The sequence below is a fragment of the Lactuca virosa genome, chromosome 1 (assembly GCF_052849685.1).
Source record: "Lactuca virosa cultivar CGN04683 chromosome 1, Lactuca_virosa_CGN04683_v6, whole genome shotgun sequence".
Classification (NCBI taxonomy): Eukaryota; Viridiplantae; Streptophyta; class Magnoliopsida; order Asterales; family Asteraceae; genus Lactuca; species Lactuca virosa.
This window is the reverse complement of record NC_136426.1, coordinates 138551575-138564800: the sequence shown is the minus strand read 5'-3', so window position 1 is coordinate 138564800 and position 13226 is coordinate 138551575. Positions and strand designations below refer to the sequence as shown.

General features: G+C 37.4%; 1 non-coding gene across 1 annotated transcript; it reads right to left on the bottom strand.

The window, feature by feature from the left end:
• Positions 1–13044: 13044 nt before the first annotated feature.
• LOC145151659 (small nucleolar RNA R71) lies at positions 13045–13151 on the bottom strand. Its single transcript, XR_013732221.1, has one exon. It is a non-coding gene; the product is annotated as a small nucleolar RNA R71 (small nucleolar RNA).
• Positions 13152–13226: the final 75 nt, after the last annotated feature.

Here is a 13226-nt window from a genome sequence, read left to right as displayed (position 1 = left end):
TTGCTAGGAAATATGTAATAACATAGTTTTCATTTGTAATTGCATTGTAAGGAAAAGTTTTTTCCACATTTTATAAATAAATAAAATTTTGTTTTTATTTTATTATATCTCGTTGCAATGGCATTTGTGAAAATTGAGGTTTTTATGTTTCTATGTTAGCAATATGAATTTGATTCTTTCGTTTGTGGTAGTGCCGAGTATTTTCCAAATAAGGAAAGATTCTCATCACCCAAGTTTCAATTGGACAAAAACTTGGAATCATGCAAGTTGTATTGTATGATGAATGAGAATTTTCATCTTTGGTAAATTAAGACTAATTCCTTGTTCACATGTATATGTGAGTCAAGTGAAGGACTAGGGGATCGGGTACACTTGGTGTGCGCTAGTCAAGATCCACCACAAAGATCAATAAGACTATTCGTCATGATTTTCTAAAGTTTAGTAAACATGGTTATGCTTACAAGTTTAAGTATAATTCTGAAACATTGGAAAGGGTTCAATGTATGGTAGAACGAATGAGAAGAATCAAATTAGGCAGAAAGATAAAAGTTTCTTCAATCTGAAAAGATGGGAGAGTACTTTAGTATCGTGTTTTATGATCATCTTAATGTTTATGGAAAAACCATATCACAATTGATCCTCTAAAGACATATTAGTGCATTTGTATGGCTAAGAAGAGGAATTGTGAATTGTTGAAATAGTTTAAATCAAGAAGATGAGTCATACTTCGTTCCCAAAACAAGTCTTAGAGTCATACTCCAAGGTTGTAACCTTGAGTGACATAAACGTAAGAAAGGTTTAAAACACTTATCAAATATAGAGTAAAAGTTTTCTACTCTTGTACATTTGAAATTGGTAAGTTGTGATGTTTTGGATAAAACAAAGACCAACTAAGGCCAATTGTGTGAAGTGTTTGTCTTGATAAGAATCCGCACTAACTCTTGAATATTTGTTTGTCAAGGAATGATTCATGACAAGAGAATCTTATATGTCAAGAGGGCAGTGGGAGTCTTAAAGATCTTGGAAAAGCTTCAAGAACTAATCAAGAATAAAACCTATTGTTTATCACTAGCACACGACTTGAGGTTTATAACCTATCGTGTTGACATATTCTTATTTCTGTGCCCATTCCAGTTAAAGTTGACTATACATGTGAGTTCTAAGAGTTCTCAATTGGTTGCATAACAACCTGGAAGCAATGGTAGGCCCTTGTGCTACTAAGTGGCAAGAAATTAAGATTGAACAAGTTCAGTCCATATGAGTTTGGATTTGTCACTAACCATGTCTTGTGATTATGGTCATGACAAATTCACATGGATAGGAACACATATACCATAAAATCTAAGTGTCATAAGGTTTCTCTCCGCTTCATGAAAATGATTGTGAGGAAAAGCTTTCACTAAGTAGATTTTAAGGAGATAGAATTGTGATATTTGCATTCTCAAATTCGATTATGATTACGGCATCCCTCTTCATAATTTGAACTGTGAGAAATGGAAAAGGTCTAAACATTTCAGACTTATGGTTGTAAGTTCTAAAATTGTTAAGAAACACATGTGAGCTATCTAAGGAAAGGTGTATGATTTTGAGAAGCCTAGATAAAGTCTTATCGAAGCATCTCGTATCAGAAACCTGAACTTTGGTAATGAAAGTCAATAAATATTGATTTCTAGAAGTCCAGTTGATTTCTAAATACATGTTAAAGCTAGTGGGAGCATAAGTGTTATGCTAATAATAATTATTATTATGCTAGTGGGAGCACAATTATTATGGTAAGTGTTGCAAGTTAGCAATGTTAATTATAGAAAACAAAAGTTTCAATTCGCAAAGTTGCAGGGTTTGAAAAGTTGTTTTGCTATAATTAAGGGAGAAGAATTTATACTTCATTTCAATTCTAAAAGCTTAGATTGAGATTTTAATCAAATTTAGTCAAATATTTATGAATGTTATGTTGGAATGGTTCAACATAATGAAATTCTATATAATGAAATGTTAATTGCGTTCTCAAAATTTGATTATGATTACGGCATCCCTCTTCATAGCCAAAATTATGAGAACTTGGCAAATAAAAATGTTATAGCAAAAGACTGATCAAATATCATGTCTTTATGTTAGACATTATGAATCGTGTCCCATATGCTTCGGGTATAGGATCGATTAATATGCTATAATATTCTCGTGTTCTAATTTCCCGAATGCCTAGGGCAGTTGGAGGGAAAAAGGAATAGAACCGGATATGACTAAAGTGGTTAAACAACTGTTAAGGACAATCTAAGGTTTGCCAAGGATTGGTCGCTTAAGGACAGTTGGAAGTATAGTAATGGAAGGACCATATTGCCATTATCTGTTGTATGACAAATATAGAATGTTTCCATATTAGGAGTTGAAGAATAGATGAGAAAGTTAGAAACTTTTATGCAAGAAGGATGTTCAAAGGAATGTACTTTGAATTTGAGACTTCATTTCCATGGAATTGTCTTGTAACAATCTCCAAAGGAATATTTTGTAATATCATTGGTCAAGTCTCTGTGACTTTTGGCACCTAGACATTACAAAAGAATCATTGCATGATAGTTTAGAATCTAACACTTTCTAGCAGTGACAAGAATTTGGAATTCTTACACTTGCAATAAGGATTTGGAATTTTGAAATGAGCATCATTGAAATGTTTTTCAATTGATTTATTTCACAAAGTAAGGACCATGGACAAACATAGTGTGCATGCTTGGTGCATGGCATAACTATTGTTTAGACAAACATAGTGTGCATGCTTGGAGCATGGCATAACTATTGTTTTAATTCAAGTATTAAGTTGATTATTCAAAACATTATACAATGAATGATGAGTAATCAATATGGATCAAACGTTTTGGGGCCATATAGGATTAGTATTATAATTGTGTTTCACTTTTCATGTTTTGACTTCCCGAATAACTAGATTATTCAAACCATCCACAATCGATCATACTTTGGAAGTAGGTATTGAGGCAAGACTGTCATGAATGGGTCTGTAGAGGTGTGTTAGTCATAAAACAAGTTTGCTACAGTGTTCATGAGTGCTCCTGGAATAAGATTCGAGTATTGGATTCAACCCACGCTCATCTGAATCACTTCATGGATTTTATCACGAGTGATCATGAGACGATAATGTCTTATATTCTTGAAACGGAGACATGTGAGTTGTAGTTGCGAGTCAGTTGCACATTGACATATGTAAACGCACCAGTAACTTGGATGTTATAAAACATATTGTTGTGTGTAATTTGATGAGTAAGTACAAGCGAGCATTTGGGTCGAAGTTTATCCGTTCCTTTTAACCCATGTGGATAAAAGCGATATCTGTGGGCCCCTCGATGATTTAGTGATGACACCAGGCCTAGACTGATTTGATTTGTTCAATTAGTCGGTCTTCATAAATCGGAAATACGGAAACAACAGATAGACAGAGAGAATGATTATAATCCATGTCTCAGTCCATATGATATCTAGAATGGAGGAATATATGATCCCTTATCTAATGGACGCGCCATTGACTAGGTCAGAGTTCGACAGCGGCTTTTAAGAGCTACGATTGCTAGTCGGGTTGGAGTCATGCTTGCAATGATAGTTATTAGACTTATCCAAGTGGGAGACTGTTGGATTAGTGTCTAAGTCGATAAATATAATTGGTATGTACTTGACCCGAGAGTAGCATGGTCCATTTGGGTTGCATGGCACCGGAACAATCTGAAGGATGGATAATTGAGAAGAGGTTGTTTATGGTTAATTAATATATTATAAGTTCTAATATATTAATATGAAATCATATTATTTAATTAGTATTGAACAAGAATTAATTTGGAATTAATTTTGTGAAAAGAGACTAATTAAATATATGAGGATTGATTATGTAAATCATTCATTCTTATAATGTGGGCTTATGATCCATAGTTCTTTGTGTTGGGCTAAACCCATGTGGTGACCCATGGATGATCCATGGAGGTTTAAACCCATGGAGCATGAGGAATATGGAAGGTCATGCACATTAGGGTTTGCATGGTGTAACCCTAATTAAGCCACACTATATAAGAACCCCTCTAGCTCATGAAATGGGACCTACGTAAGCTTACAAGAGGGCAAGCCGATTTTATGAAGTGTAAATAATCTCCTCTCAAGTTCCTCCATTGTTGGTGGTGTTGTGTGATTCCATTTGAGGTGCAACACTTGGGGCACTAAGTTCTTAAAGGTCTAAGGTTTCCAACTACAACAAAAGGTATGTCATCTAACTAGATTTTGTAGTAAAGATACTCTATTGTATGCTAGTTAGGATGATGCTTTGGAAAAATAAAAGTTTGCATGTATATTAGAGAAAACATAGATCCAAAGCATCTAGGGTTGCATGTACACCATAGGAGTGTTAGAATGCTCAAAACCCTTCATAAGCAACTACCGATTTACGATCCAGACATACCTTCCTTGCTTGTAAACTATAATACAACACCTGGCTTTCCCATCTCCCAAGAATGCGGGCCCTTGCTCGCATCGCTAAGGTACTCATGCCACATCAATCCATTTGCGCATACCGACGCTGACATACTTTCGCCCAACCACTGCTACCAGCAGACCCCAAGCTGAGAATCCAACCTAACTCGGGAGGTCACAAGACTGCCCAATCCCTCTAACTCGGAAAACTGAAGGGCAAGATCTTTGCCACAGATAACAACAATCTAATCCGACAATCCAACACTTAAATTCCATATGTGATTTCCAAGACGATCAAATCAACCACTTCCTTCCCGTGTCTCGAGGACCGAGGCACGACTTCTAACAAAACCCTCGAGACTTCCAATAAACATACTCATTTGAGTCTGAACCACTCAACCCACATCATTATCGCCACATGGGCCTGAACAAACACAAAACCCATCCTCGTCTGAGCAGCCTAATCCAAAAGACCGACATATATGGAACCACTGCCTCAAACCATGGTATCCAACCATGCTAACTTCCCTGACCAGTCCTTAGAATCCCCAAAAATCTTCCTTGAATAGAGTGTGGGTCTTGTGCTTCTAGTAGTATGGGCCCAATACTACCTTTCACACCTATCCTTACTTTCCTCAAGAATCATCTCGGGTCCTCTAAGACCTAGTCACAAAATACTCTTGAAACCTGCTCACAACGAAACAACTGCACTAAAACACTCCCTAGGCTATCCTAGGGTCCCACACTTCTCTGCCATCAGCTGCTAAAGAACTCCTCACAATGTCAATTAACTATTCCATGAATACAATCACATGCAACAATGCTCAAATAATCCTTCTAGTAATAGACTCATCCCTACAACGGTTGGACTCAAACGAGAGCTGCGCAGCAGGGTCAAATCCATCACTCTGAGATTATCCAACCTTTTTCACATGTGACTTGACATATTCACTTAATAGCTAACTCATGTCACTCATGAGATCCAAAAAGCACAAAGCAAGCAACATTCGTGCGGAGGAGCCGACTGGCACTAAAATGCAATAAAATAAGAAAGATCCTCATACGAAATCCCGATCTCAAACTCCCAATGCCACGGATGCACCTTCGCCATGCTATCACTCTCCTCAGAGTGGCTAATAATTCCTCGTGCTGACCCGCTAAACACTGCACCCACTCATGAAACTTGCACCAACCCTGCAACACTCGTATATGCTAGCCATATACAATACTGGATCTATAGACAGTCGAATACCTGATCCTACCCTAAGCCCTTCATCAAATAAGAACATGAAATAAGGCCAAACCAAACATTCTCATGATATATAATCTTAGTTATGTATAACTATGAAGCATAGACTAAGCAACTACAGTAATATCAAATAATTGTGTGGTATTTTGGGGTCGACTTACTGGCTATCAGACATCATATAATCAGGCAATTCTTTCATGCAATTCATGAAGATCCATAGCCTATCACTACCATGCTGTTCTAACATAAAATAACATAATATCAAATAATTATGTGGTATTTTGGGGTCAACTTACTGGCTTCGACTAATCGTACACCTCGCATCTTCCTTGATTATCTTGAAAACCATTTGAAAATTGTTTTAAAAACCTTTTCCCTTAGTTTGAGAATGGATTCACACGAGTTGATAGTTTCATTTTATTTACTTCTTTTTATAGTTTATTTTAGCATATTTCATCCATAATTTAGTTAATTTCCATGCATATTTTCCTTTTTGTTATTTTATGACCATTTCGGGCACTTTCTAGTTTCGTGAACTTAATTGCAGATTTTAAGGAGACTAGCAGAGCGGGATATTTAGGAAGAAATTGGACTTAGAGGATGTCAAGGATCTTGGGCTTTATAATAATGGAGTTGATGCTTGGAGTGGGCTTGCTTATTAATTGAAGGCTTGGAAGAAATGAACTTCAAATTTGCAAGAAGCAGAAGAATATTTGTGCATGCAGGGATTATTCATCGGGCGATTACATGAGATATGAATCATTTGGAAAACCCAAATTAGGCTTAAAATGAAGAAACCTTGAAGAAAAATGGGCTAGGAGCTGATTGTACTCGAACTGGGCCAAGTAGGCTAAGCTGTGGAGGCCCAATACTCAAAGAAGCAACATTCAGGAACCACCCGCGCAACCCACCCGTGCACGGCTGCGCGGCCACACACGACACTGCAAGGGTAATTTCAGGATTTCATTTGGAATGCTATTTGAGGAAGGTTGGTGCCCATCTTTAGGAGACTCTTGCACATCCGAAAATTCATCATTTCTCTGGAGATTTTGGAGTATTTTGAAGACCAAGAACACCTCTAGAACTTCATCTTTTTGCTCTTGATTCTTGCTAAATGTTTGGTACAATCTATCCTTACTTTGTTTCTTTGAGTTTAGCCATGTTTGGCTAAACTAAAATTGGTTGACTTTTGTTGAATCCTTTGAACTTTTGTTGAATGTTGAAGAATCCATGAACTTGTTCTTAAATCTTTATGGGAATGTTTTGTGTTTCAACATATTCTCTATGCCTAGATCTCATCATGCAGGTACCTAATCTACAATCCCGAACTTGAAAAAAAAACAAAAAAAATTGGCTTGGAAATGAACACTCCTTGCATTGAAGATCAACTTTCTGAGCTAGCTCAGTTAGTTATGATGATTGAAAGTGACCAAAGTGTGCAACCTATGCCTCTTCTTTGCGATTTTTGTGCCCAAAATGGACATCATTCTGACATGTGTCCATATTTGCACGGAGAATGGGAAGAAGTGCAAGAGAAGGGAAGCTACTACTGGTCAAACCAATGGAGTTATAATCAGCCTCAACATGATCAGTGGTGGGACAACAACCAAGTTTGGGGAAATAACCAATACCAACCAAATCCACAGTTCCAAGAACCCTATCCTTACCCTCCTCAACAAATAGAAATGCTAGGCATGTCATTAGAGGACATTGTGAAAAGCATTGCCACTTCTACCCAAATTTTCCAGGAAACAACCCAAGCTAGCCTCAAAAGCTTAGAGCTACAAATAACACAACTTGCTCAATCATTGAGTATAATGGAAGCTCAAGATAAACTACCATATGAAGAGAGCCCATGGTATATCGCATGTGCCATTCCTTTGAAAGATGAGAAAAGTTTTGATGGCCCAAGAGTGTTATATGTAGAAGATGAAGCAGAATTAGAAGTGGAAGAGGCTGTCAAGGAGGAAGAAGAATTTGAGAAAGTTGTCATTGAAGCTTTGGATACGTATCCCGAGGAAGAAGATGCCCAACCGGTGACCTACTCAACCACCATGTCAAAGAGGGAAGAGTTGGTCACCATAATGAACAAGTACAAGAAAGAATGTGGTTGGATGATTGATATTATCAAAGGTCTAAGTCCGGTATGGTTCTCTAGTAAAAAGAAAGTTAAATATAAGAAAAGAGTCCCAATGGAGGTGTGGAAATTAAAAAATGTCGACACGGGGAAAATTTGCAAGGTTAATGGACATCGATTGAAGCCGTTCTATGAAGGTTTTGATTCAAATGTCCAAGAGGTTGTCCATTTAGACACCCCGAAGTGTTAAAGTGAAGTTTAGAGGCGTCTCGCCAAAGACGTTAAAGAAGGGCATTTTTGGAAAACATTGTGCTTTCGTGTTTTTAAATTAGAATAAAGAAGTTTGAAGATGTTTTTGGATCCTCAAGGGGTTGTATTTGAAGGAATTAAGTGTTTCCATATGTTCGGGGCCTTCCAATCCAAGAAAATGCGAAGAAATAGAAGAAAATTAAGCAAAAAAGACGATCAGGAACTACAGGTTGCGCGGGCGCGTGCTGCTGCGCGGGTAGATCTGATCGAATGGCTAAAGTGTGAAATGAAGGATTTAACTGAGAAGGTTTCGTGGCCGCGTGCCCCCTTTGTGCGACCCGCACGCCTCCTGGACTATTTTTGACGATTTTTTACCATCTTTGACCAGATCTTTAAGTGGGTTGACTTGTTGACTTTTGTTGACCATATGACCTATGAATGCACCCTTCTTCTTCATTTCTCCCTTGTGTTCATCAATTTCTTCCCTCAAAATCCGTTTCTCTCAAGAACATAAGTTCCCAAAAACCCACCTCGCCGGAAAAATCAAGATTGCCGAAGTTCTACTGGTCGGAATTTCACGTAACCATTCCTACAGACACTTTTTGCCGCCCGATCCTCCGATTTAGGTCAATTCTGCCCTTACCTTAAGCATTGAGGACAATGCTTGTTCTTAAGCTTGGGGTGGGGTATTCCCTTTTACTTTTTCATGAATTTTTTAAGTTAGGTTGCATATCATGTTAGTTTTAAGCTAATTTGCATTCATATATTTTTTTTATAAAACTCCAAAAAGATTTTATTTTCTTCTTTTCCGCTTTTTATTTTTGCATAACATTTAGTTTAGGGCATTAGCATTCATGCATTTTTGTTGTCTGTTTATTCTCATCCCCTTGGATGCCATGAAACATGTTCATAGTTATTGTATCATTTTTGGTCCAGGATCTTGTTGCTATCTCACACATCGAACCGGGACCATTAGGCTGCAGTTTGGGACTGCATACTTGGGATCAACTGATGGAGCTTAAAGGGGTAAGTGATCATGGCTAGGTAGTTTCATGAAGAATTATGCATGCAATACTAACAACTGTAGGATATACTATAGAAATGGATGTTTTTAGCCTTGCGGTCCATACCGCTGAGAGTATCACACTTGATCATGTTTGAACCGTTAGGATGAAGCACTGGTGCTTGTCCCCGAGTAGAATTCATATCCGGTCTCTTTACATCACCATATTTTTTTGCGATTTTCTTTGGATTTTAGAGAGTCTTTTAGTCCACATTTGGACATTTTCATTATATTTGGAAAATCACAAGTTTGAAAAGGAGCTTACATCTCTATGCTCCACACACGGTCAATTTCACACTTAGATCATTCAGATTATTATTATTATTATTACCCTTCGCTTCTACTTCAATATTTTTGGGAACCAAATTTCGAGTTCAAAAAAAAAAAATTCTTGATAAAATTTCGATATGTTAGTGCACTATTTTCAAATATGTGTTCTAAAAAATGAGAAGCTCAAGCAAGCAATTTTAAGCTGCAATTATCCTAGATGGGTGACCGGCTCAATTATTGAACAATTTTTCCTATATTTTGGTCACCAGGCGTTTGATATTCATTTATATAGGTATGTTTTATTGTGTTTAGATCGAGTTGTTTTCATGAATTGGTGATGTTAGGGAGACTATTGAGTCGGATACTACGGGAGGTTTGGGCCAACACTAAGTGAACTGATTCCTACAACGGTGCCCGAGCGATGAAACCCAATCACACATGAGAGTAACCGACAAACATGAGATCACACAACTTTCCTGATAAGAGTGTACACTTAAAGAAGAGCTCCACAAGAGCCCGTCCATCTTCTTTCTCCCTACTACAGATGCTCTTCATTGTATGCATGTTTCATTGGGGCTGCGACTGACCATCCCTCCTTACTCACCTAGAGGAGTTGTCCTGGCTGTAGTTTATGGTTCCATTGTCATCGGATGAAAAATTCATGAGATGATAGCAAGATAAATTCTGACCATGTTGACTAACGGTGATCAGGTTCTACGGTTCTATCCATTCTTTTTATTTTTTTTAGGGTAGTTCATCCCAAGTTCATTTTAGTCTTGTCTTACTTAAGGACAAGTAAGGTTTAAGCTTGGGGTGATTTGATAGTTTCATTTTATTTACTTCTTTTTATAGTTTATTTTAGCATATTTGATCCATAATTTAGTTAATTTCCATGCATATTTTCCTTTTTGTTATTTTATGACCATTTCGGGTACTTTCTAGTTTCGTGAACTTAATTGCAGATTTTAAGGAGACTAGCAGAGCGGGATATGTAGGAAGCAATTGGACTTAGAGGATGTCAAGGATCTTGGGCTTTATAATAATGGAGTTGATGCTTGGAGTGGGCTTGCTTATTAATTGAAGTCTTGGAAGAAATGAACTTCAAATTTGCAAGAAGCAGAAGAATATTTGTGCATGCGGGGATTATTGATCGAGCAATTACATGAGATATGAATCATTTGGAAAAGCGAAATTAGGCTTAAAATGAAGAAACCTTGAAGAAAAATGGGCTAGGAGCTGATTGGACTCGAACTGGGCCAAGTGGGCTAAGCTCTAGAGGCCCAATACTCAAAGAAGCCACATTCAGGAACCACCTGCGCACGACTGCACGACTGATATGTGCATAATTAGTCATATACTTTGTGTTAAATCTTAATACTTTTTGGCTATTTTATTGCAAATTATAAACAAAAGGTACTTAAATATGTTTAAAATGTATTTGTAGCCTAAAAGATTAGCTCGAAAGCAAAATGAAGCATAAAAAGCGATAGGAAGCTACGGAATTGAAGAAAGAAAAAAAAGAAAGAAAAAAAAACCTGAAGAACTCGGCGAGTTGGGTGCCTACTCGTCGAGTAGGTTCGAAGATTCGCGAATAAAATAAGATTCCTTGCCGCATACGGATTTCAAGTGGGGGACTCGTCGAGTCGGTTTATGGACTCGACGAGTAGCCCCTTTTTTTAGAAACTATATAAAGGGATTTAATTCACGAATTTGGGACTTCTCTCTGGAAGCCTTGAAGGTTAATTTGCGATTCAAGTTGCTGCTGGAGCTCTGGAACTTGAAGATCAAGTCTAAGCATTTGATTTTGGGGAGATCAAGGCAATTCCAGTGTACTCTTTACTTAATCTTTTGTTTAAACTATGTTTGCATCAATTGATTTCGTTTTTGAGTTGTTTTCTGCTTTAATTATGAGCTAAAAACTCATAACTTCTGTTTAGGATAGATGACTTTATGAACATGGTTTGATTTTGTGATTGGATTAATTTAATTTGGTAATTTTGTTTTGTTAAGCTTGTTAAAGAACCTTATGTGTTAATTACAACTATTTTCTGTTAATTAACCAGCATATTAACTTGCATGAACATCTCTTAATTGCTAATCTCATATGATTTGTGTGAAAAGAATGTTATATGCCTAGGAATAGCGAACGTAAAACCAGGGTTAATTAGAAAATAGGTAAATTAATGTGTGAGCTTTTGTGACGAACCATCAACAAGAGGTTAATTGAATTAGCAATTTGATTAGCTACTACAAGTCTTACTTAACCCGAATCAATAAACTAGGAAATCTATTAGTTTAATCACTTGGCCACTGTTTAAATTAATCTATTTTCTAAGGATTAGTAATAGAGAACATGAACCTAATCACACTAATCGGTAGCCAATGCCAATTAATCCATTGCACTTGTCATAAAGACAACCATAGGAATAAATGATTCAAAACCTAAACATAAGTCTTTTCCATTATTGAATTTAGTTGATTTTCGTTTGCTTAGCTGTTAGTTGCTTAGTTGAGTATTAGTTAAGTACTTAAGTTTCTAGTCGTGCAAAACTAGAGAAAACCCTTTCTTTTATTGCTTGTTTTTAGATAATGTTAGTAATTAGCTTAATTGTCGTTCCCTGTGTTCGATAGCCTGCTTGCTAAACTATACCACCAATCGACAGGTACACTGCCTTTTGTGTGTCTAATTTATATTAAAAAGTAGGATTAAAACTAGTGCATTCCACACACATCAAGTTTTTGGCGCCGTTGCCGGGGAACGGTTCTAAAAGTAATGTTAATTGCTAGTGTTATCGATCCTTTGTGTAAGATTTTCTTGCACAAAGTTACTGCTTTAGGAAAAGTTTTACTTAGATTTAAGTTTTAGTTTCTTTTCTTTTATAAATTTCGTTTTAAATTTTTTTTGTTTTACCCTTGAACTCGTCGAGTCCATTCGCACCGACTCGACGAGTCCAAGGCAACTTTCCAGTTTCATTTTTCAGTTTGTTTTGATCTTTTTACGTGTGTTTTTCTGTCTCTTGCAGATTGTTTATGACCCGTGGATCAAATTCATCCTTGATTCCACCACTTGAAAACCCGGAATCATCGTTTCGCAAGAACAAGCACAAGACCAAAGAAGATACTCCGAAGAAGTCGCCTTTTAAGAGTCTTAGATTGGTTTTTGGCAAGAAGAGGGGAAAGAAAGTGGGGGAATCCAGCAACACGAAAGAAGACACCGAGTACGAGACCGAGAAGGAGGAAAGTGTTACCGATTTTGAAGAGAGTGATCACGAAGAAGAACCCGACAACACCATGGCCGACATTGCCAACCTCTCGATGGAGGCATACAAAAAGAGGATTCGAGTCAACACCAGTCCGGGGCTTGTGTAACCCGCCATACCCGCCACTACCATGTTTGAACTTAAGGGGCACATCCTTACTGCATTGAAGGAGATTCCTTTCACCGGAAAGGATTATGAAGATGCATACAAGCATCTTGATGAAGTTAACGACATCGCCGACTACTTCAACATTCCAAATGTACCTAGAGAGACGATGTTATTGAGGATGCTCCCTGTTACTTTTAAAGGGGCTGCAAAGGATTAGCTAAAAGCACTACCACCGGGAGAGATTACTACATGGGCTAAGATGCGTGAGGAGTTTCTGGAACAATTTTGCCCACCATCTAAAATTGCTAAACTCAAGAAGGCCATTGCCAATTTTGAGCAACAAGCGGGAGAGTCTTTATTCGAAGCATGGGAGCGCTACAAAGGTCTACTAAGTAATTGCCCACAAAATGACCTCAATGTGGAACAAGAAGTGTCAACCTTCTATGATGGAGTAAATGTCACCACTAGACAACTACTTGACTCTCAAGG